The sequence below is a fragment of the Schistocerca nitens genome, chromosome 2, assembly GCF_023898315.1.
Source record: "Schistocerca nitens isolate TAMUIC-IGC-003100 chromosome 2, iqSchNite1.1, whole genome shotgun sequence".
Lineage (NCBI taxonomy): Eukaryota > Metazoa > Arthropoda > Insecta > Orthoptera > Acrididae > Schistocerca > Schistocerca nitens.
In genome coordinates, this window is record NC_064615.1 from 879,671,410 (window position 1) to 879,696,441 (window position 25,032).

Sequence of the window (25,032 nt, forward strand, 5' to 3'; positions counted from 1 at the left end):
ATATAAAATACGGTGACGCGGACGCGCGTGCTATATAGGAAAGTACAACTACTCGATAACTCGATTCAGTCAAGTCGACTAATAAAAGAAACGAACGAATAGAGGGTAGGGTGGCTGGCGGGGGCTGCGCGGGTGGCAATGCGGGCGGCCTCCATATGTATTAGCCACTGCCACTTTGTATCCAGTAATTTATTAAAATAAACAATATTCCACATATTTTCTATATTGTTTGAACAGTATTCCATAGACTGCAATCGATTTCCCGCCAAATTCTTTAAATAAAGGGATAAACTATAATCCGTATACTGCCATGTATCTCATAAACTGTTTAAATAAACAATATTAAACACGTTGTCTAAATTGTTTAATCAGTATTACATAGACTTCAATCGATTTCCGTCCAAATTCTTTATACAGGGTGATTATAATTAAAGTCAAACTTTCAAACCGCTGTAGAAATAACACTGCTGGTCAGAAAGACGTCAAATTGCAACAGAATGTATTGGAGAAGGGGGAAACGTATAGCAGAAGAAAGATAAATAATTACAAAATGTAGTAATAGATAGTGCTGTAAGTATCATAATTTAATAGTGGTAGACTACAAATGACAAATGAGTCACACAACAATGACTAAGGTGTACGTTTGACGTTAAACAAACTGTACTACTCAGTGTGCATGGGTGTACAGGTGTGATACCGTTAGTTTCGTAAGCCCATCCACCACGGTAACACCATATCACATCGGACGGGAAGAATCGGTTTTTAACTATCTTGAGGCCAAAAACCGCATAAAAAGCATCACTCATCGGTTTTTTATTGTCTAGAGGCCAAAAACTGCATAAAAAGCATCAATCACATCGGCTTTTAATTGTGATGAGCCCAAAAACCGCATAAAAAGCATCACTCAAAATCAAATCGGATTATTAATTTTCGTCTGACTGGTGCAAAACATGTTCAATATGCTTGATTCAAATGGCTCTGAGCACTGTGGGACTTAACTTCTGAGGTCATCAGTCCCCTAGAACTTAGAACTACGTAAACCTAACTAACCAAAGGACAGCACACACATCCATGCCCGAGGCAGGATTCGAACCTGTGACCGTAGCGGTCGCACGGTTCCAAACTGTAGCGCCTAGATCTGCTCGGCCACCCCGGCCGGCTGTTCAGTATGCTGTAGGTGGCTCTAGGCACTATGGGACTTAACACCTGAGGTCATCAGTCCCCTAGATTTAGAACTACTTAAATCCAACTAACCTAAGGACATCACACACATCCATGCCCGATGCAGGATTCGAACCTGCGACCGTAGCGGTTCCGGACTGAAGCGCCTAGAACCGCTCGGTCACACCGGCCGGCTCAATAGGCTGTCCACCGTTTTCCGCAACAAGTTGAAATCGAGAAACTGCATGTTCCACAACTGACCGAAGTGTTTCCCGGGTCACGTTCAGAATGTGTTGGGCAATGCGTGCCTTCAATGCAGCTAAGTTTGCAATCGGAACAATGAAAACACCTTTCAGATAGCCCCACAGCCAAATCACACGAATTATTATGAGATGATCGGGACGGCCAGGCTGTAGGGAAATGGCGGCTGATAATTCTAGCATTTCTAATATGGCGCTTCAGCAGCTGCTTAACTAGATTTGCAAAGTGCGGAGGTGCGCTATCTTGCATAAAAATGATCGCACCCACACGCCCACGCTGTTGGAGAGCTGGAATGACGTGGTTGCGCAAAAGGCACTCATAGCGCTTACCAGTGACACGAGTGACAGGACCGGAAACACCTGTCTCTTCGAAAAACTATGGCCCTATGATAAATGATGCCATAAACCCACACCACACAGTGACCTTTTCAGGATGAAGCCGTACTGGTTGACTCGCGTGTGGATTTTCTGTTGCCCATATTCTGTGTATTGACATGTCTTGTCAGATGGAAGTGGGCTTTGTCTATCCACAAATCTTCCACGCCCAATCACTGTCCACTTCCATGCGAGCAAGAAATGCTGTACCAAAGGTCTCTCTTGCTGACAGATCAACAGGAAACAATTCGTGCACATGGATATTTTTGAATGGATAACAAAGAAGGCTGTTTCGTAGGTTCAAATGGCTCTGAGCACTATGGGACTTAACATCTATGGTCATCAGTCCCCTAGAACTTAGAACTACTTAAACCTAACTAACCTAAGGACATCACACAACGCCCAGTCATCACGAGGCAGAGAAAATCCCTGACCCCGCCGGGAATCGAACCCGGGAACCCGGGCGTGCGGCTGGTTCGTAGGAGTTTACGCACCATGCTCACGGGTATGTCCAATCTTCGGGCAATTCTCCGTGCACTACACGTTTAAACACCACCACTCGTCTCCTCCTGCATTGCTGTGGGCACTGCTTCCACTGACGCCGAATCAATTCGTTTCCTCCCTCTACCAGGGGGCACACCAAAAGAAACCGTCTTTTCGTATTTCCGAATCATTTTCCCCAGACTCCAGGCAGTCATCGGATTAACGCCTTTTTTCAAACCCTTCAGTGTCCGGAACTTCTGCAGAGCGACGTGTGAACAGTCATCATTCTTGTAATACAACTTTACAAGCAGAGCGCGATCCTGCGTTGAGACAGTCATGGTGAACGTCGCAGACGCGTAAGGAGGAAACGCCTTGTACCCGGCGTGTTTATACCAAATTCAATGTGTCGTGCCCATGAGAGGTGTTTTCACTTACGTATTCTGACACATACAATGCCATCTATTGATCAATTTTCACACTATTTTTTTCTGCCATACGTTTTGCCCCTTCTCCGATAATATTCCGTTGCAATTGGACGTCATTGAGACCAGTGGTGTTATTTCTACATTGTTTTGAAAATTTAACTTTAATTATAATCACCCTGTATAAATAAATAACTATATTCAATACATCACCCTGTATCCCATGAATTGTTTAAATAAACAATATTCCACACATTTTCTAAATTGTTTAAACAATAAACCATACACTGAAATCGATATCCCAACAAATTCTTTACATAAATAAACTATATACCACACACAGTCTTGTATCCGATAAATTGTTTAAATGAACATTATTCCACACACTGACTAAATTGTTTAAATAATATTCCATACACTGGAACCTATTTGCCGCCAAATGGCCAATCAGATGAGTCTTTTTCCCGCCCTTTTCCATGTGGGGGAGTGGACGGGGGGGAAGGGCTGCGGGGTTTCCCAGAGTGGGAGGGGGAGGGGGAGGAGGAGAGGGAGGGGGAGGGGCGGGATTTTTTCTGATAACCACTTAACAGAACAACATGTTAAGGACCTGTCAATCAAAAGGACGGACTACCTCCAGTGTCAATCCTCTTAGCAGAACCACACGTACCAACCTTTAGACCACGCCGCATGGTAACATTATTATTTGATTTTATTGAGTAGGTTTTGACTATTGACGACTGAAAAATTATTTCGAAAAACTAGGGACTTTTTTATTTTATCACCAATAGTCAAAACCTAGTGAATAAAATCAACGATTTGCAGTGTGTTCGGAATACTAATTTTTTTTTCGCTAGATATTACGAACTTACATACTAGTGTACCTGTTCAAACAACTATAGACCGCATTTAAAAAAACCTACGTACTTTGAAAAAAGATATTTCTGATGAACAAATCACTGACCATATTTGTTTGCTAAGAACAGTAGTAAAATACAACTATTTTGATTTCAGTGGCAAACTATACCATCGACCTGACGGCTTGGCAATGGGTAATCCACTGGCCAATATTTTCGTTAATTCGCTGGAAGAAAAATTTTTCATTAATTTTTCAGCTACTAATCTAGATATTATACCATATTCTCGGTACGTAGACGACATTTTGATCATATACAGTGGTTCCTGGGAAGGTGTTGAGCATTTGTTTGATGTTTTTGATAGCCTTCAAGAAAAAATCAGCTTGACTTGTGAATTAGATAGTAATTACTTGGAACTCAGTATTGCCATAGACAACGACAGACTTTCGTTCGGCATTATTCGAGAATCCAGTAATAGAGATCAGATTATGCCAGCTAGTTCAGTACATCCTCATTTCCATAAAAAGGCATTTTTCTATTCAGCCACTCAGCTTGGAGTTTATGTACCTTCGTCACCAGACAAGCTTAATCATGAGATGGATTTAATAAAAACTTATTGCAGTTAATAACAGTTATGATTCTATTCAAAGGTAAAACTGACGCCAAAATTACTCCTTTAGGCATCAGTGCTGTTTCTGACAGAAAAGAGTACAAAAATGTTTCTTCGATTCCATTTTTAGGCCCTATTTCTTATAGAATTGCAGTTAATAACAGTTATGAACGATCTTCAAAGTTAAAACTGACGCTAAAGTGGCTCCTTTAGGCATCAGTGCTGTAACAGACAGTAACGAATATGAAAAAGTTTATTCGATTCCATTTTTAGGCCCGGTTTCTTATAAATTCGTCGTCTTATAGTTTAAAAATGTGGATGCAAAGTTGCCTTTTCTATTAGCAATAACTTGCAGAAAAATCTTATTCGCAACCTCAAGTCGCTGTTGCTCCTTTACACTGTTCTGGAGTTTATAAAATCACTTGTGATACTTGTCATGGTTATTACATAGGATAAACTGGAAATCTTTCAATGTCAGTTATGAGAAACATTTACTGGGTAAAAGAGGCACTAATGTACATAATTCCACTTTTGCTGATCACAAACCGAAAAGTGTTGAAGAAATTTCCATTTTACTTAGGGAAAAGAAAGGTCAGGCTCGACGTACTCGAAGAGCTGGAGGTTTCCAAGCATATTTCTAAGAACGATGGGCTCATACTCAACGAACAATTACAATTACGTAACAAAATTTTTTTCAATGGCTTTAGTCCATAACTCGTGGACTTTTGACTCCTTTATTTTTTTTTACTACGTTTTAGTGCCTCTAGTTCTGAAACATCTTTTCTTCAAATCTCATATAGATGTATACTACTAAAGTTTACTTTATGCATTTGCTTTTTGGTCTGTGCAGCTGTTTGTGTAAATATTCTACAATATTCTGTACTTTGTGTAATTGGCATTTCCTAAAGCCCAATAGACGGTTCTTAGCAGTACGTCATACGTAATTTACTTGACTACTTTGTACTTTCATAAATATATTAAGCTCTCACCCTTTGAATATGGTATTTTCATAACTAAGTGTCGTTTAATTCGATTATTCCCGTTATAATGTTTCAAATGGACACTGTCCGCACCAGGTAGGTGGCGCAACTTGTATCTTGTCTTCGTAGCAGCAATGTAAGCCACTGACACGCTCAGTCTGACGTTGTTCCTTGCAAGGCGTATGTACCAAAGAATGTGAGGGTCTTTAAGTTTTGACTTGAGTATGTCTGCTCTAAACTTTGATTATTGCCTTCTCGTAGTGTAGTTTTACGTAAGTAATCTTTCTATGCTATGACATTTTTCATCTTGGCTAATGTTTCCGTCCAACTTATTTTTCTATGTATTATTTTATAGGGCTTTAAAATTTTTATTCTCATAAAGACATCCTTAGAGGTGTCAAAAAATAGATAAATGTATTAAAAATTATTTTCAACCAGCTCGCTGTGTTATTTCTCCATTGAAAATTTTCTGCAGAGATATCAGTTATAACAACTGCTGTGACAGTTTACGTGCAAAATGATCGACACAGTAGCAAATCTTCTGGACCCACAGTATAAGGGAGTAGCTCATACTGCAAATGAGGAAAATCAAGCAATGGACTATGCAGCATCACTAAGGAATCTACTTCTACTTGACTCCGGAATTATTGTGCCAAAATTTAAAGGAATTTTGAACTAGTGTTACTTTCTTGTCGGAAAATTACCCGTGGGCTGCTGCTAATCACATGTCTCCATAGAGCTGGTGGAGAAAACTGTGAATTAGACAAACGCTGCGACAGAACACAACTGCTCCACTCATGGTAGGATTCACACAAGTCCGAAGCAGTTTGGCTCCAGTACGGAGAGAAACATTGGCGTCAGTGCAGTGGGACCTCAGATATAGTTCTAATGTGACATATACACAAGATACTCCAGAAAATACTTCCCTTTTGTCTGATAATGATTCAGTGTAATGGCCGCCCGCATATTTCAAAGTTTGTAAATTTTTTGTCACATAATCTCTGTTCGAATTTGGAAGAAATGCTGTGATCTTTTGTTGCTGCAGTTATATCTTCTAGCCCAAGTGTAAAACTATTGCCTCGAATAAAGAAAACAAACAAATTAAATAACACTATTGAATTTAAAACAACTGTTTTACACAAGAAAGTAAATTGTGAGCCTTTTCTTTATGGTAAGTATTTAACTACGTCGCGTCCACCCATTTGGATAATTGAAAATCGTTACGAGACGGCTTAAATCAACTTCTTGTTTTAAACCAATCTTACTAAGCCGGCGCATCTCTACTGCGTTCGCACGCCACCCGTTGGACGAAGCAGCTCGGTGCTGCAAGCAGTGACGTAATCACGTGCGCCTGCTGCCGTGTTTCAGTTGTGCTGAGGTTGTCCGACGGCACACACATCCAGCAGTAACTGCGGCCGAGCAGCCTACGTGAAGTGTAAGTAAGCGCCTATTGATCATGTGTTGCTAAGAAATATCATCCGCATTGGTATCCCTTAAGGTAGTCCGAAATCGCCAATGGCCTCGTTAATCAGTAGTTAGCCTAAAAAACGGATTTAACTCGCAAAGGCGTTTACGGTTCGTAAGCTGATCTGCTGCAAAATGCAGTATTTGTGAAGTTAAAGCCCGATCATTCCTATGAAAGAATCCCGGCTGAAAGCTAAGGTTGATTCGAAGAGGTGAAATAACCGAGGTTGCGATCGCGCTAGCTGGACTCGTGTGCGAACAATTGTCCTCTTTCACACGCAAGAGTTCAGCGCTACGGCGAACTGCTTTGTGCTGTGGTAACCGTTTTTTCACACGATCCAGCAATGAGCCGCGCCTAGTAGCTGTGTATCGGCGTGTCCAATTTCATTGTTCTAAGACATTCTTATGTAAATTAGGGTGCCAGATCTGTTACGGGAGTACACAGCTCTGGTACCAATCCCTTACCTTATCACTGTGATTGTGAAATCTCAGTGGTCTAGCCTATGTACTTGTTTCACAAATTGTGTATTGTAAAAGTGTGATTGCATGTAACTTATCGTTCGCTGCATTTTAGACCATACATTGCAGCATATGAAATGTTGCTGAAGGCTTGGAAAAGTTTTTAAACTTAAATATCAGTGCATTTCTGTCACTGTAATGTAACAAGCGGACATCAACAGGACCTAAAGGCAGCTGTATCTTTCCTACAAAATTTGGAACACATTTCTCCTACATATGAATGGAAAGAGGTCCAGTTAAGAGATATCATGAGATAAATTGCAAAATTAAGAAGTTCAAGAGCAGAAGACATTTATGGTCTCTCTAATTTTGTAATTAAAAAAATAGGAGATATAATAGCATTTCCACTCTGTGTACTTGTAAATTGAATGTTTACTAGTGATTGTTTCCCAACATGTTTAAAAATGACAGTGGTCACACCACTACACAAGAAAGGAGACAAGTCATGTCCAAGTAATTATCGACCAATTTCTCTTATACCCATTTTATCAAAAGTAATAGAGCATTGCATGCAACTCCAAATCCATAAGCATCTATCTGCCAACAACCTCCTTAGTGATTCTCAATATGGATTCAGACCTATGTTATCAACTGTGAAGGCAGTGGAAAATATTATTTCTTTCACTTTGTCTGCATTCGAATCCAAACTTTCTGTAAATGCCACACTTGTGGATCTAAGTAAAGCTTTCGATTCTGTCAACCACAGAATTCTATTAAATAAGCTCTGCTCGTATGGTTTTGAAGGCAAAGTACTATCTCTAATTACGTATTATTTGAGTGAGAGAAAACAAATAGTACATTTTAACAGAAACAAATCAAACACACTGGGTGTAACACGAGGTGTGCCACAAGGGTCCGTGCTTGGACCCTTGCTTTTCATAATTTATGTAAATGATTTGTCCGATATGACGCCTTGTAAGTCCATACTATATGCAGATGACACCACCTTTCTTACAGTAGATAGGACCTTGGACATACTCAAGCACAAAAGTGCAGAACAACTCAGAATATCCAGAATATGGTTCGGAGTAAATGAATTACAAATTAACCACTCTAAAACTGTAAACATTTTATTCAGCCTATGTAACAATGACAACTGTAGTTCCTCAGTTAAGCTTCTTGGCATTCATCTGGACCCAAAATTAACCTGGGAAACTCACACCAATTATGTATGCAAAAAGTTATCCCGAGTCACCTATCTGCTAACTAAGCTCAGGACATGTGTGACGGACGAGCTACTGCTAAATGCCTATTATGCCTTTTTTCATAGCCACCTCACGTATTCAGTGCTGTTATGGGGCAACGCCTCTGGGGCAAAAAGAAATTTTCTTTGGCCATTAAGTGTATTGCTGGAGTGAGAAACCATGTATCATGTAGAGACTTTTTCAAAGAGTTAAAAATGCTGACACTTACATCACTGTTTATTCTCAGTTGCTTAGTGCACATAAATAAAAACCAAGAAAGCTATAAACTGCGCGAGTCTGTACATAGCCATGACACACGCCAAGGGCAGATGATGGACATCCCAGTTACTAGGCTTAAAAAAAACCAAAACAATTACACATATACAGGGATACAATTATTTAACATGCTACCACCTACAGCACACAGTGTATCACTGAATGTCTTCAAAAATATTACAAAAAGGTGCCTTGAACAAAAAGCATTCTATACAATAGAAGAATTTAAAGCATGTAAAAAAAATGATCAATTCTATTAAAACTGCTGTATGACATGACCACCATCTTACATGAGCACTTCTGAAAATGTTATTGGATCGTGTGGTTGTGCTTTATTTACATAATGTATTTTTACTCAATAGTTAACTGCTGTATGACATGACCAGCCTATTACATAAGTTCTTCTGAAAATGTTATTGTACCAAGCTGTTGTGCTTTATTTACATAATGCATTTTCCCCAGTGGTTAACATGTATTAAGTCTGTCTCATTTATATTTGTTAAAATGTTTTTCTTAGCATGTGTATTGTGTTACACATACAGTATCTTCTTTTGTCATTCTGCACGACACATTTATGTTTAATGACTACTAAACATGTGCAGTATAAAACATATTTACTCATTCAGAATGTTAAAAATGTATGACGTATTTTGTAATTATATAATGTATGTAAAATGACGACATCAATTGCATGAAAAATGCTTAAAGATGGATCAATAAATAAATCAATCAATCAATCACTTATAGCAGGTTTGAGGCGGGCAGTCATGTATTTCTACAGTGGTAGATGAAAGCTCAGTGTTTTGTCTGCTCTTAGACAATGGCTTCAGAAGATCCACTGGGTTCATTCCATAAATAAAAACAGAACAAATGTGAGTAGGACTAGCGCTTGGAGGGCTCCGTACAAACTTAATAATGCATATAGGTTAGTCGGCTGTAGCTTTTAGGAGTGAGTTTGTCAGCATTAAAAAAATGTCACGTAAACAATCGTATCTTTTGACTGTATTGACTTAGAAGCTTAAATTTTTGATAACGCCAAAGCCATCCTCTTGGGTAAAATATTCCGGAGGTAAAATGGTCCCCCATTCGGATCTCCGGGCGGGGACTATTCAGGAGGACGTTGTTATCAGGAGAAAGAAAACTGGCGTTCTACAAATCGGAGCGTGGAATGTCAGATCCTTCGTATTTGTGAATTCCTCACGGACCAGACTGCTGAGGTCATCAGTCCGTAGACTTACATACTACTTAAACTAACTTATGCTAAGAACAACACACACACTCATGCCCGAGGGAGGACTCGAACTTCCGGCGGGAGGGGTCGCGGAGTCCGTGACATGGCGACCTTAGTATTTAACATAAATTTCAACTTATAGTTGGGTCTTAACAGACGGACAGACACAACAGCAATAAGAATGTTTGATAAATTATTATAAATTAACAATTTTCGGGTTTTTTTCCTATGCCTGTACTGTGAAACCTTGTTCCTTGCCAAACATCTGTTCTAGGTCAACGGGAACTATCCTATAGGTTTTGATGAGTGAATCTGACAGTGTCAAAACATCTGACAGACATGACCATTATCTTTTGATTGCATTGAATAATAAGAAGATTAAATGTTTTATATCGCCAAGGGACCGTAAACTTCAGTATCTGACGTAAATTTCAAGTTGATACCTCTACTAGCTTCCCCCCATGAACCACGGACCTTGGCGTTGGTGGGGAGGCTTGCGTGCCTCATCGATACAGATAGCCGTACCGTAGGTGCCACCACAACGGAGGGGTATCTGTTGAGAGGCCAGACAAACGTGTGGTTCCTGAAGAGGGGCAGCAGCCTTTTCAATAGTTGCAGGGGCAACAGTCTGGATGATTGACTGATCTGGCCTTGTAACACTAACCAAAATAGCCTTGCTGTTCTGGTACTGCGTACGGCTGAAAGCAAGGGGAAACTACAGCCGTAATTTTTCCCGAGGGCATGCAGCTTTACTGTATGATTAAATGATGATGGCATCCTCTTGGGTAAAATATTCCCGAGGTAAAATAGTCCCCCATTCGGATCTCCGGGCGGGGACTATTCAGGAGGACGTTGTTATCAGGAGAAAGAAAACTGGATTGGGACTAAGAAGTGAAAGAGGAAGCCGACTGGTAGAATTTTGCGCAGAGCATAACTTAATCATAGCTAACACTTGGTTTAAGAATCATGAAAGAAGGTTGTATACATGGAAGAACCCTGGAGATACTAAAAGGTATCAGACAGATTATATAACGGTAAGACAGAGATTTAGGAACCAGGTTTTAAATTGTAAGACATTTCCAGGGGCAGATGTGGACTCTGACCACAATCTGTTGGTTATGAACTGTAGATTAAAACTGAAGAAACTGCAAAAAGGTGGGAATTTAAGGAGATGGGACCTGGATAAACTGAAAGAACCAGAGGTTGTACAGAGTTTCAGGGAGAGCATAAGGGAACAACTGACAGGAATGGGGGAAAGAAATACAGTAGAAGAAGAATGGGTAACTTTGAGGGATAAAATAGTGAAGGCAGCAGAGGATCAAATAGGTAAAAAAACGAGGGCTAGTAGAAACCCTTGGGTAACAGAAGAAATATTGAATTTAATTGATGAAAGGAGAAAATATAAAAACGCAGTAAATGAAACAGGCAAAAAGGAATACAAACGTCTCATAAATGAGATCGACAGGAAGTGCAAAATGGCTAAGCAGGGATGGCTAGAGGACAAATGTAAGGATGTAGAGGCTTATCTCACTAGGGGTAAGATAGATACTGCCTACAGGAAAATTAAAGAGACCTTTGGAGAAAAGAGAATATCAAGAGCTCAGATGGAAACCCAGTTCTAAGAAAAGAAGGGAAAGCAGAAAGGTGGAGGGAGTATATAGAGGGTCTATACAAGGGCGATGTACTTGGGGACAATATTATGGAAATGGAAGAGGATGTAGATGAAATGGGAGATATGATAGTGCGTGAAGAGTTAAACAGAGCACTGAAAGACCAGAGTCGATACAAGGCCCCCGGAGTAGACAACATTCCATTAGAACTACTGACAGCCTGAGCAAGATGTATGAGACAGGCGAAATACCCTCTGACTTCAAGAAGAATATAATAATTCCAATGCCAAAGAAAGCAGGTGTTGACAGATGTGAAAATCACCGAACTATCAGTTTAATAAGTCACAGCTGCAAAGTAATAACGCGAATTCTTTACAGACGAATGGAAAAACTGATAGAAGGCGACCTCGGGGAAGATCAGTTTGGATTCCGTAGAAATGTTGGAACACGTGAGGCAATACTGAGCCTACGACTTATCTTAGAAGAAAGATTAAGGAAAGGCAAACCTACGTTTCTAGCATTTGTAGACTTAGAGAAAGCTTTTGACAATGTTGATTGGAATACTCTCTTTCAAATTATGAGGGTGGCAGGGGTAAAATACAGGGAGCGAAAAGCAATTTGCAATTTGTACAGAAAGCAGATGGCAGTTATAAGAGTCGAGGGGTGTGAAAGGGAAGCAGTGGTTGGGAAGGGAGTGAGGCAGGGTTGTAGCCTATCCCCGATGTTATTCAATCTGTATATTGAGCAAGCAATAAAGGAAACAAAAGAAAAGTTCGGAGTAGGAATTAAAATGCATGGAGAAGAAATAAAAACTTTGAGGTTCGCCGATGACATTGTAATTCTGTCAGAGACAGCAAAGGACTTGGAAGAGCAGTTGAATGGAATGGACAGTGTCTTGAAAGGAGGGTATAAGATGAACATCAACAAAAGCAAAACTAGGATAATGGAATGTAGTCTAATTAAGTCGCGTGATGCTGAGGGAATTAGATTAGGAAATGAGACACTTAAAGTAGTAAAGGAGTTTTGCTATTTGGGGAGCAAAATAACTGATGATGGTCGAAGTAGAGAGGATATAAAATGTAGACTGGCAATGGGAAGGAAAGTGTTTCTGAAGAAGAAAAATTTGTTAACATCGAGTGTAGATTTAAGTGTCAGGAAGTCGTTTCTGAAAGTATTTGTATGGAGTGTAGCCATGTATGGAAGTGAAACATGGACGATAAATAGTTTGGACAGGAAGAGAATAGAAGCTTTCGAAATGTGGTGCTACAGAAGAATGCTGAAGATTAGATGGGTAGATCATATAACTAATGAGGAGGTATTGAATAGAATTGGGGAGAAGAGGAGCTTGTGGCACAACTTGACTAGAAGAAGGGATCGGTTGGTAGGACATGTTCTGAGACATCGAGGGATCACCAATTTAGTATTGGAGGGCAGCGTGGAGGGTAAAAATTGTAGTGGGAGACCAAGAGATGAATACACTAAGCAGATTGAGAAGGATGTAGGCTGCAGTAGGTACTGGGAGATGAAGAAGCTTGCACAGGATAGAGTAGCATGGAGAGCTGCATCAAACCAGTCTCAGGACTGAAGACCACAACAACAACAACAACCTCTACTAGCTCCTGAGAAAAAGGGGACTTAACAGACGGGCTGGCGGACAGACAATGAACAACAAAGTGGTTTTGTATAGCTTCCGTTTTACGGATTAAGGTACGGAGCGCTAAAAAGAAAATGGTTCGATGCTTTTCAGCTGCGGTTTGAAGGGGTTGGAATAAACAAGAACAAATTATTTTTAATTTCTACTGGATTTCTGTTAAGTTTCGACAAGCTGCGTTATCGGTTGAAGAAAACTCTACAAACTTTATGATGAAAAGCAATATGAACTACAGTTTGACAAACAGAATGTCTGATTTCAGAGAGTACTACTTTTGTGCATGTCTGCAATCTTGCACCATAGCACAGGTCTTTTCTGTACCAAAGCAATTAATTTCAACATCCACTTCCCACGAACAGGAAAACATAGCACACACAACAAAGAATTTATGTGTTCTGTATTATCTGCTCGTAGTCTCTTTCGTCGCGTTGGTTGAAGACTACTAGTTGCCTGACATATGTCACTACAGGCAGATAATGAACTATACTCAGCGTAATACGGAACGATTTTGAAAATTAAACGCGAATAGCGGTTCACCAACACCCATTTCAATGGTGTGTATGCGGTATAAATTCACTTGCAATAACATGTCCCATTGTACATTATCCCTGGAACACTAAAAGGGGAAAATGTTACATTGCTCCTAACCATCGTAAATTTTAGTGTTCGAGATTTATGCAGATTCAATCATAATTCACAGGTTATGCATTAGTTACTTATTAGATCTCCAATGATATGTTACGTACCAAATTAAGTACAAAATGCTCTGCTTTATACCCTACCGCAATAGCTTGCGTGCGGAGGTGCTTGTGACACACCGCCTTCAGTATGCGGCCAAGTTGGCCATATGCATCTGTCATAAAGTGGGATGCGGTACGAATGGGGAAATTGAATTGTGTTGCACGATGGTTTCGATTGATAATAACCTTTTATTGTTACTGTTAACTTTTTACCATAACAAATTTTACAGAATACCACACAGTGCTGCCTATAAGTGAGCTATGTGGTCTGCAGTTTAATTAAACCTTAACCTATGCTGTATGACCAACTGGTATATCAGAAAACTTCTTATCCTCTAACAATCATAAAGTGTATCGCGACTGACCCTTACAAACATCCCCTGCGACAACTCGCCAAAGACTACGCCGACAGACCACCAGCCCCCTCGGCGATGAATACTGAGCAGACAATCCCACTGTTGAGACCAGAGATGCAGTTTCTTATTCTCAACTCACCCACATCACTGTTCGTTAGGCTCGTATGCATAAACGGACATTCCAACGAGCTGTGAAGGACAGTACCTTACAACGTGGAGAAGTGCTAACATACGACTCTTGGTTTTGGTGACAAAATTATGCAAACTACTCACATTGTCTACGATCCGTCCATATTCTTTTTCCACTGACTGGCGGTTTTTGTAGATAATTACAGCACTTTGGGAATATTATTAATGGTTTAGTTTCAAAGACTGAATCAATAATGTGGTGACACTGATTTGTAGCGTAGCCTGAGGTCTACAGCGAACAAGGTGGGGCAGTGGGTAGCACACTGGACTCGCATTCGGGAGGACGACGGTTCAATCCCGCGTCCAGCCATTCTGATTTAGGTTTTCCATTATTTCCCTAAATCACTCCAGACAAATGCCTGTTGGGTTCCTTTGAAAGGACGCGGCCGACTTCCTTCCCTGTCCTTCCCTAATCCGATGAGACCGATGACCTCGCTGTTTGGTCTCTTCCCCCAAACAACCCAATCCCCGAGGTCTAAGTTACTTTGGAAGGTGATAATGTGGTTGCGAGTTGTCGAAACCAACGGACGTGAATATGGATTCTTGGTCGAGAGCGTTAATTACCTTCGAGACTGGTCGTGGTGCGTTGATCAGTCAAGAATGTCTTTAAGGCGACAAAGACGCCATTATCAGCACCTCACTGAGTTGCAGCGAGGTTGTGTAATAGGGCTACGAGATGCTAGATCTTCATTTTACGATACTGCAGAAAAGCTTGGCGGAAATGTAGCCACTGCTCACGATTGCTGGCAGCGATGGTCACGAGAATGTACGGTCTCGAGGAAACTGGGCTCAGGACGGCCACGTGGTACTAAAGACAGGGAAGACCATCGTATTCGGCGAATGGCTCTGGCGCATCGTACTGCATCTGCAGCAGCAATCTGAGCAGCAGTTGATGCCACAGTGACACAACGAACTCTTACAAATAGGTTACTTCAAGGACAGCTCCGAGCCAGACGCCCCGTGGCGTGCATTTCGGTGGTCCCAAGCCAGCGCCATTTGCGACTTCAGTAGTATCATTGATTCCTGGGCATTCATGTTAATGCCAATCATGATTAAGATATTTGCTATAAACTGCCTGTATTATACGTTAATATGCAAATAGAAAGAATATATGAGATCAACTGAAGTTTGTTCTTGTAGTAATTTATTTATTTCTTTATTTTATTTTGTGCTCTGATGTTATCGCGAGTCCGATTAAAAGATTTGCCCTTATATGTCAAGATATTTGTTACAAGCAACAGTTTTAAAGCGCATGCTGGTTACTGGAAAAGTCTCGCTGTTCAAAAATGGTTCAAATGGCTCTGAGCACTATGGGACTTAACATCTGAGGTCTTCATCTACATCTACATCTACATGATTACTCTGCAATTCACATTTAAGTGCTTGGCAGAGTGTTCATCGAACCACAATCATACTATCTCTCTACCATTCTACTACCGAACAGCGCGCGGGAAAACGAACACCTAAAGCTTTCTGTTCGAGCTCTGATTTCTCTTACTTTGTTTTGATGACCATTCCTACCTATGTAGCTTGGGCTCAACAAAATATTTTCGCATTCGGAAGAGAAAGTTGGTGACTGAAATTTCGTAAATAGATCTCGTCGCGACGAGAAACGTCTTTGCTTTAATGACTTCCATCCCAACTCGCGTATCATATTTGCCATACTCTCTCCCCTATTACGTGATAACACAAAACGAGCTGCCCTTTTTTGCACCCTTTCGATGTCCTCCGTCAATCCCACCTGGTAAGGATCCCACACCGCGCAGCAATATTCTAGTAGAGGACGAACGAGTGTAGTGTAAGCTGTCTCTTTAGTGGACTTGTTGCATCTTCTAAGTGTCCTGCCAATGAAACGCAACCTTTGGCTCGCCTTCCCCACAGTATTATCTATGTGGTCTTTCCAACTGAAGTTGTTCGTAATTTTTACACCCAGGTACTTAGTTGAATTGACAGCCTTGAGAGTTGTACTATTTATCGAGTAATCGAATTCCAACGGATTTCTTTTGGAACTCATGTGGATCACCTCACACTTTTTGTTATTTAGCGTCAACTGCCACCTGCCACACCATACAGCAATCTTTTCTAAATCGCTTTGCAACTGATACTGGTCTTCGGATGACCTTACTAGACGATAAATTACAGCATCATCTGCGAACAACCTAAGAGAACTGCTCAGATTGTCACCCAGGTCATGTATATAGATCAGGAACAGCAGAGGTCCCAGCACGCTTCCCTGGGGAACACCTGATATCACTTCAGTTTTACTCGATGATTTGCCGTCTATTACTACGAACTGCGACCTTCCTGACAAGAAATCACGAATCCAGTCGCGCAACTGAGACTATACCCCATAGGCCCGCAGCTTGATTAGAAGTCGCTTGTGAGGAACGGTGTCAAAAGTTTTCCGGAAGTCCCGAAATATGGAATCAGCTTGAGATCCCCTGTCGATAACGGCCATTACTTCGTGCGAATAAAGAGCTAGCTGCGTTGCACAAGAACGATGTTCTCTGAAACCATGCTGATCACGTATCAATAGATCGTTCCCTTCGAGGTTGGTTCAAATGGCTCGGAGCACTATGGGACGTAACTTCTGAGGTCATCAGTCCCCTAGGACTTAGAACTACTTAAACCTAACTAACCTAAGGACATCACACACATCCATGCCCGAGGCAGGATTCGAACCTGCGACCGTAGAGGTCGCGCGGTTCCAGACTGAAGCGCGTAGAACCGCTCGGCCACATCGGCCGGCCTCCCTTCGAGGTGATTCATAATATTTGAATACAGTCCCCTATAACTTAGAACTACTTAACACTAACTAACCTAAGACATCACACTCATCCATGCCCGAGGCAGGATTCGAACCTGTGACCGTAGCATAAGCGCGGTTCCGGACTGAAGCGGCTAGAACCGCTCGGACAGAGGGCGGCTGCATCCATATCGACAGATAAGCAATAGTCATGGCGATACATTAAAGCGTGTTCCATCTTTTTGTCATAGGCGGTTACACAGGTTATTAATTTCACGTTTGTAATGGCCTATCTCTTGCTTACTTTAACCTGTGATCTTGCAACGTTAATCACTTATATGTATTACATAGACAAACATATTCTCGGAATTTGATTACCCTGCATTAATAATGTCTTGGTGTTGAGATTCTTACGTCAGTGTAAAATACTGCTTCATCCTGTTAAAAGTTATAAATCACTGATTTTTCGTACCTCTTAAAAGGCGTTTCACGTGTCGTCTTCACATTTGGAGGCAATACTGATATTGTCTCTGCAGTGAGCTACAAATTCTTTCAAACTCCTCCGTATCATTTCGCAGATATTGAAAGGACCGTAGAATCCCTGCTCCAATTCTTGGACCATATCAGTGAGAGTGCTGTACAGTTAACTATTGAGGTGTCCCCAGTCAGAAAAACCCAGAGAACTGAGGTAGGGATACTTTGGGGGCCAAGGTACAGGCTGTATTTGACTACAGGCTGTATTGGACCCATCGATCTTGAACCAAACTGATGCGTTAGATGTCTTATATTAGCAGTAACATGTCTCGGAGCCACTTCATGCGTCTAGCACATTCTCCAGCGTTGCGCAAAGTAACTTAGGACTTGGGTGTGTGGTGTTTTTTTTAAAATATACTCTCTTGTGAAGATTCACAAATCTGTTGTGAGTTTTGCACCACATCTTGGCGGGAAGAGCAACGACTTTTCAAAAACTTAAGTACTGTATGTGATAGCTTGTATGTCACCTGAAATCGTGAAGACATAACGTTCTCAAGATTAAGAACAGAGATCGCATTGCCACTTAATTTATTTGTGTCGTGATCATGTTCGATCACGAGCGGATCTGAGACATAGCAACTGCGAACAGAGAAACCTAAGGGATCAGACAGAGCTGGAAATACACCACACATTAAAAGAAATCGGACTTAAATCACAAACAAGGTAAATGGCAATGCGCCTTCTGCCTTAACTAAGACGTTTGCCGACATGCAGTCGGTCCCTGGTGTCTGTATGAAAACTATGAAAACGCCGTTATTTCTGTTGCCATTAATAGGAGATGGATAGCATACAAATACTTAAAATAATAAGCAGGCACTACAGCATTTGAGAACACAAATAACCAGTTTAATTACCTTAGTCAGTATTGCTAACAATAGGCTCCGTAACATTTCAATTTTCTATATTTAAAATAAAGTTCTTTAACATTTTCGACATTTCATATTAGCTGCACACACAAATTCTTACATAACACTGAACAATATTAATATTTTATAATAGCTAGTTAGTGATTGCGGACCATGCCACATACGCGTCCGTCGTCTTTAAAAAATACTTTAGGACTGTGGTAACAGAAGAGGATTAAAATTCTTCAGCTGTCAAAAAATAAGAAACACAAAATGTCGCCATCGATACAATTTATGAACAATTCGTATTCTGCGCCGTGGCGCGTAAGAGATTGTTTGAAATAACAGGTGGTCGCTGCTCAGCGACGATCTAAGAAATTTTTACACAAATTGTATGGCTTTTATGATCCTGCATGGTTAGATTATCGAATGTAAGTTTATTTACGCTGTCGAAACAGATACTAATATTACAGGTAAAATTTGAGCCCAGTTAGATGGGGACTCAATCGAAATCTCTACATTTCAAATACATTTGTACCAGCTGGGACAATATTTCATACTGAAATCAGTGTCGGTTCCTAAACAAACATTCGTAATTATCTCACCAAAGACATGTTTGCAGGCCATTGTTTACTGGAACGTTTGAAAGCTGATTCGAAATAAATTCGCAAATGCAAATATCTTAGCTTCAACTGTATTAGGCAGATATATACTATTTATTAGTGAAAAATTTGTGTCGGACTGGACACGAACCCGGATTTCCCACTTATCGCTAGCAGTCGTCTTCTACATCCTTATACCATTGGAACCTTGCACGGATACCCGGAGTTGTTAAGGTGACCGCTCGTGATAAGCGGGAAATCCGAGTTATAGTCCTGGTCCGGCACAAATTTTCAAGATATTCGCAGCTGCAAATTTATTTAGAATTAATTTCTTTCAGAGGTCGATCGTCAATGTGAACAACAGACAGACATTAACCACGGTCTTCAGCAGACGACGTACTTGCTGAAGCAAAGATACAGCGTGAGTATCGATATTCCTGAAGCAAGTCTTTGCTAGTATGGGATGAGATTGCGTAACGAGTCTTTCCGGTGGCACGGAAGCGCCTGGTGGGAATAGACACTATCTGTACGACCATGTGACCAAGGTGATCCGGTACTGATGGGCTGCTCGCAAGCTGTGAGTAACGTAATCTCCTTATTCCTTGTACGTGCTCCGCGAAAGGGCTTTTGCTCATTCCTATTGCTTTCTTTATTTGGTTATATTGAAGACACATTCGGGCTGAATTACAGCCACAGAATTTAGATTAGATGATTTTCGCGAATCTTCTGTCTTGTAGGTACTTCTTCAAGCACTTAGGCTTTTTAACTGCACGGTCGCAATACATACGAGGATTGTTCGGAAAGTAAGGAACGATAGGTCGCGAAATGGAAACCACAGTTCAAAACAAAACTGTTTTATTTGCAACAGTTAGCTACAACTTCCAGCTACTTATCTCCATAGTCGCCGATCCGACTTAGACATTTGTCTTAGCTTTGTACCACCTTTCCAATACCCTCGTTAGAGAAGGCAGCCGCCAGTGCTTTCCGCCAATTCTCTACGCTGGCCTACAGCTTGTTGTCTGTGCCACAATGTTGTCTTCATAGCCAGCGGTTCATGTAAGCAGAGATAAAACTCAGAGGGAGACAATTACGGGCTGTATTGTGGGTAATCAAACATTTCCAATTGAAAACGATGCAGGAGCATCTTCATTACCCCCGCAGAATGTGGCTGATAATTGTCTGGAAGAAGAAAACGCACGACAGTTATGTAATCTTGGCTGCATAGCTTCAGGCGAAATTTCTCACCAGGCCCTCGTACTTGGCGGGAGACACTATTGTTCTAGCTATCTTTATGTGCTCCCTGCGCGCTCAGAACTAAAAAGAACGACGTAACGCTATCGAGGGGCATACTAGAGGCACTGCGCAACACACCTCTGCAAAACTTCATCGGATTTTCACTGCGGTTTCCATTTCGCGACCGATCGTTCCTTACTTTCCGAATAACCCTCGTACGATGGCATTCAATAAGAAATGAAACACATTTTCTTTTCGCCGCCAATTTCGATGGAAAAAAATGCGGAATTTATTGTGGGACATCGTGAAATGTTTCGCTTCATCCTCTGTAGTTTCATGAAGTTCCTATAGATGGCGGCGCTATACATAGCTTTCACAATGGCGACTGCAACGGAGGCGCATTCCAAACAGAGAGCCATCATTGAGTTTCTTTTGGCAGAAGACCAGAGCATCGCAAATATTCGTAAGAGCTTGTAGAATGTCTACGGAGACCTAGCACTGAACAGAAGTACGGTGAATTATTGGGCGAGGCGCGTTGTCACCATAACAAGGTCGCGCAAACCTGTCCAACCTCCGGCGTGCCCGCGAGCTGCCAACAGCTGTGCTACTGATACTAAAATGTAGACTTTCATGGCCAGAAATTTCATGTCCATTATAATTATCCGGACTGTTATGCTGTGGTCGGTTGATGAATTCAGTGTCGATTCCCAACGTTTCGTCCCCGTCTGCGGAGGAAATCTTCAAGGGGGTCTGTAGCTCGATGGAAAGTCCAACACACCCACCGGCTCTCTACTGACAGTCAGTAGCGAGCCAGTGGGTGTGTTGAACCTTCCATCGAGCTACAGACCCCCTTGAAGATGTCCTCCGCAGATGGGGACGAAACGTTGGGAATTGGCAGAATTCATCAACCGACCACGGCATAACGGCCTGAATAATTACAAGAGTTAGCTGTGCTACTCTCAGGAAATTGAAGCAACGACTGCAGCGTGTTGGTCGCCACAAAGAGTGCAAACGAACTTCTCCTTGAGAATGCAAGGCCTCATACAAGTTTGCGCACTCGAGAGGGACTTGCAGAACTTCTCTGGACTGTTCTTCCTCATCCATCCTACAGCCCAGATCTTGCACCTTCCGATTTGCATCTGTTTCGCCTACAGAAGAATTCACTCGGTGGGACGCAGTACGTGAATGATGGGACGGTTATTGATGCAGCAAGATGTTGGCTCCGACGTCAACCAGTAGAGTCGTACCATGCGAGGCATACAGGCGCTCCCAGTAAGGTGGCATAAGGCAGTCGCACTGAAGGGAGATTATGTTGAAAAATAGGGTTTTGTAACCAGAAGAGTGTGGAATAATTGATGCTTTGGAATCCTGAATAAAGCCAACCTGCTTTCAGATAAAAAAAAATGTTGCATTACGTATTGAAGGCCCGTTGTATATTCGCTAAGAAATTCATCATAAATTATCCATCACAATTTAATAAAAACGGAATGTACATATCTTCAACACTATGACAAAAGAATGACCGGTATTACCAATTACTAAAGATGTCTTTAGCTTAGAAAGAATTTCAGAACACAGCAAAAAAATTTTTTGATCATTTGTCCAATGACATGAATTGTGTCACAGGTATCAAAGCAAGTTTTAAATCTAATCTCAAATCATTGCTTCTGGACAGCTCCTATTCCAGGGACGAATTTGTTTGAAAACTGGTAGCATGTGAAGAAACTTCTCCTTAAGTGTACTTCCATGAGTAGGATTTTAAAAAAATGGTTCAAATGGCTCTGAGCACTATGGGACTTAAAATCTAAGGTCATCAGTCCCCTCTCTAAAACGTAGAAATAAGACATTACAATACAGCAGTGAAACCACAATGTATATATGCAAGCGAATCTTTAGCATTAAACTATAATTAACATAAATTAGAAATACTTGAAAGGTGAATCATTAGGAAAATACTGGGCCCACAGAACACTAGAGAAGGTTGGAAATTACAAAGTAACGATGAAATTTACCGAAATATTGAAAATGTATCAGAAGTAACGAGAAAAAAAACCAAACAGATCTTCAAATATTTTTTGTGGAATAAAAAGTCAACAAGAAGTAGGATCTATGAAGTAAAAAAAGGATTTAGAAAGAACATGGAAGCTGAAGACACAACTGACAGAAGTGTTTAGGGTAAAAGTATTGAATATGGAAGGATTCCTAGGTAAGGGAGTGAACAAAATTGGTGTGAAGTGGTTGGAAGACAAAGGAAAAACATAGTGAACAGATGGAAGAGTACTGGAAGAAAAAAGCACATTGAATAAGGAATTCAAAGCGGCACGTCGTCCTTAGTTGGCCCATCCAAGAAGAAGAGGAGTAAATAATGGTGGCGATTCTGTGACAGTCTATCAGAAGGTGAAGATTATCAAAAGCTGATTATTCAATCTACACAACAGCAGGAGCAGGAACACTGAGGTTTTCTTGTGACTTAATCACTAAATTTACTGGCAAGGGGAGGCTACCGTCGACGATCCACAGATTTCGACGTGATTTAACGCACTGATTAAGGCTCACTCAAAAGCAACTCTTGTAAAAGGGTTTGGGTCATTAGGCCTTAGTTCCCGAAAACACATCATTGAGTATTATCGTTCAGTCTTTTTCTGAAATATTTGGTGATAAATATCATAAAAGAATTCAAAACATACAAATCTTCTACACCTTGCGTATTAAGACACTTTGGCGCATGCATATTATTTGTTTCGCCTGAAAGTTCGCGGAAAATGAACTAGGATCATAATCATGAAAACGCGTTAGTGCGTAATTAATTAGGAAATAGACTACCTGAATGATAACACGAAACAAAACGCCTAAGATTATCCATAACTTCATATCGTATTATTCTTACTTACATTAAATTATCTTTCAATTCTTGCACAAGTAAAGTTAATCTTCAATTTTATTAAATGTTATTAATTATGCGTGGTAAATAATCGTTCTAATCGCTGCACCAATTTTCCACATGGATGTAGTAAAGCACTTAAAAGTGATGACTGTATGTTGTGATCTTTTGAAAACTCAGTTCTAGTGGCTTTACGGACACATTTAGAGAGACTAAATGGCTTAATTTCTACATCTACATCATACTTCACAAGTCACCTTATGTTAAATGGCCGAGGATACTTCTAGTACCATTAACTGGTTCCCCCACCTGTTCCACTCGCAAATGGCACGTCGGAAGATTGAGTGTCGGTAAGCCCTGTATTTCAGTTCCACTCCTAAGTGTGATAAAAATAACTGGCAAAAAGTTGCATAGGGCCTGGTTCTCTATTTCCTTATATTATTTATCCCTGCGGTGTTTTTCTAGAACTTTATGCAATCACAATGTGAGAAATATGATCCAGAACATTTACAGACTGCATGCACGGAAAACTAAAACTCCTAATGAAAGTTGGAAGTCTGTGGTATGGAAACGTTGCCCCATGACATTTGTTTCTACAACTGCTGTTGAAATTGCAGCGTTGATACATGTTTAATTTTTAACTGTGCTAGTTTTAGAAGACTACGAAGTCTACAGAGACTAGAATTTGATCCAGGAGCTTTCACACTGTCGATATTGAAGGGAATCGATAACAGGAGAACTGCTGCAGCTTACATTATTGCTACCACAGTCTAACATAACAGTCGCGACACTCACTGCTGTAAAAGTTGTTACCGTTCGGCAGATGGAGTGACACTAGCGCTCCAAGCGGCGAGTAAGGTGAACGTCAGACGCGTCGTAAGCATAATGTTTATTTTGCACCATTTCCTACGTAATTTACGAAATACTTGAGTTATTTTCTTGCCTCCAAGAGTTTGTGTAGTATCAGAAGGCATATATGTTTCTAAAAATGATTCTAAAATAAGCGCAAGTATGGACAAAAACCGTGACTCGAGCGGCACGCTACAACACATTCGTGAAGAAACACTTGTGACGTTGGATAGAACTGCAGCTTACCACGTTGATATTAAAAGAATATAAACACGCAGATTCACACATAAGAAGCACAGACATGTACCTCTACATGCAAAAGCGATCGACAGCTCATTTATCGTTCTGTAGGCCTATTGTGTTTGTCATTGTCGTCGCCTGTTGCCACAAGTACGACCTTCATCTTTATATTATTCTAAGTGGGACAAGCAATTGCCAAATAGTGGGAGAAATATGTTGAAAACATTATAATGAGCTGATTACATTACATTTCACGCAAAACCAAATATTTGAATAATTTATTTTCAAACAATCTGTCAGTGAACAAGGTGCTAACAAAAAAAATGTCACCACACGAAGGAAGCAAGGAAAATTAAGTGACTATCAACAGAAAGGAATGAAATACATACCAAACATTACACTTTTGTAAGATACAAATAACTGCACTTAATCTAACCACTTAATCATCAAAGCAGGTCTGTGTTGACGATTCACACGAATCTGGCACTGATACATGGAGAGTTGAACTGGCTACTTCTGTGTCATAGGACTGTTTTACAGCTTTAGATGGATTTTCGAATCTTTGTGACAGTTTCCTCTTCGTCAGTTGACGTGGCTTACTTGGGATATCAAACAGTGTGGGTACTGCATTCCACACGATTTTATTATTGTCTGTGACCATGAACTGGTTTTGTTCTAAATGTAGCGAACAAAATCTAATATTACTATACAGGTAAACTGGGTCTTTTTTCATAACG

General features: G+C 40.8%; 1 protein-coding gene across 1 annotated transcript in view; it reads left to right on the forward strand.

The window, feature by feature from the left end:
• The first annotated feature begins 6,525 nt into the window (after nucleotides 1-6,525).
• Nucleotides 6,526-25,032, forward strand: part of LOC126237176 (alpha-methylacyl-CoA racemase) — a 141,092-nt gene continuing 122,585 nt past the window's right edge. The window contains exon 1 of the mRNA XM_049947048.1: nucleotides 6,526-6,580. The gene's annotated coding sequence lies outside the window, so the exon portion shown is untranslated. The remainder of the gene's footprint in view (nucleotides 6,581-25,032) is intronic.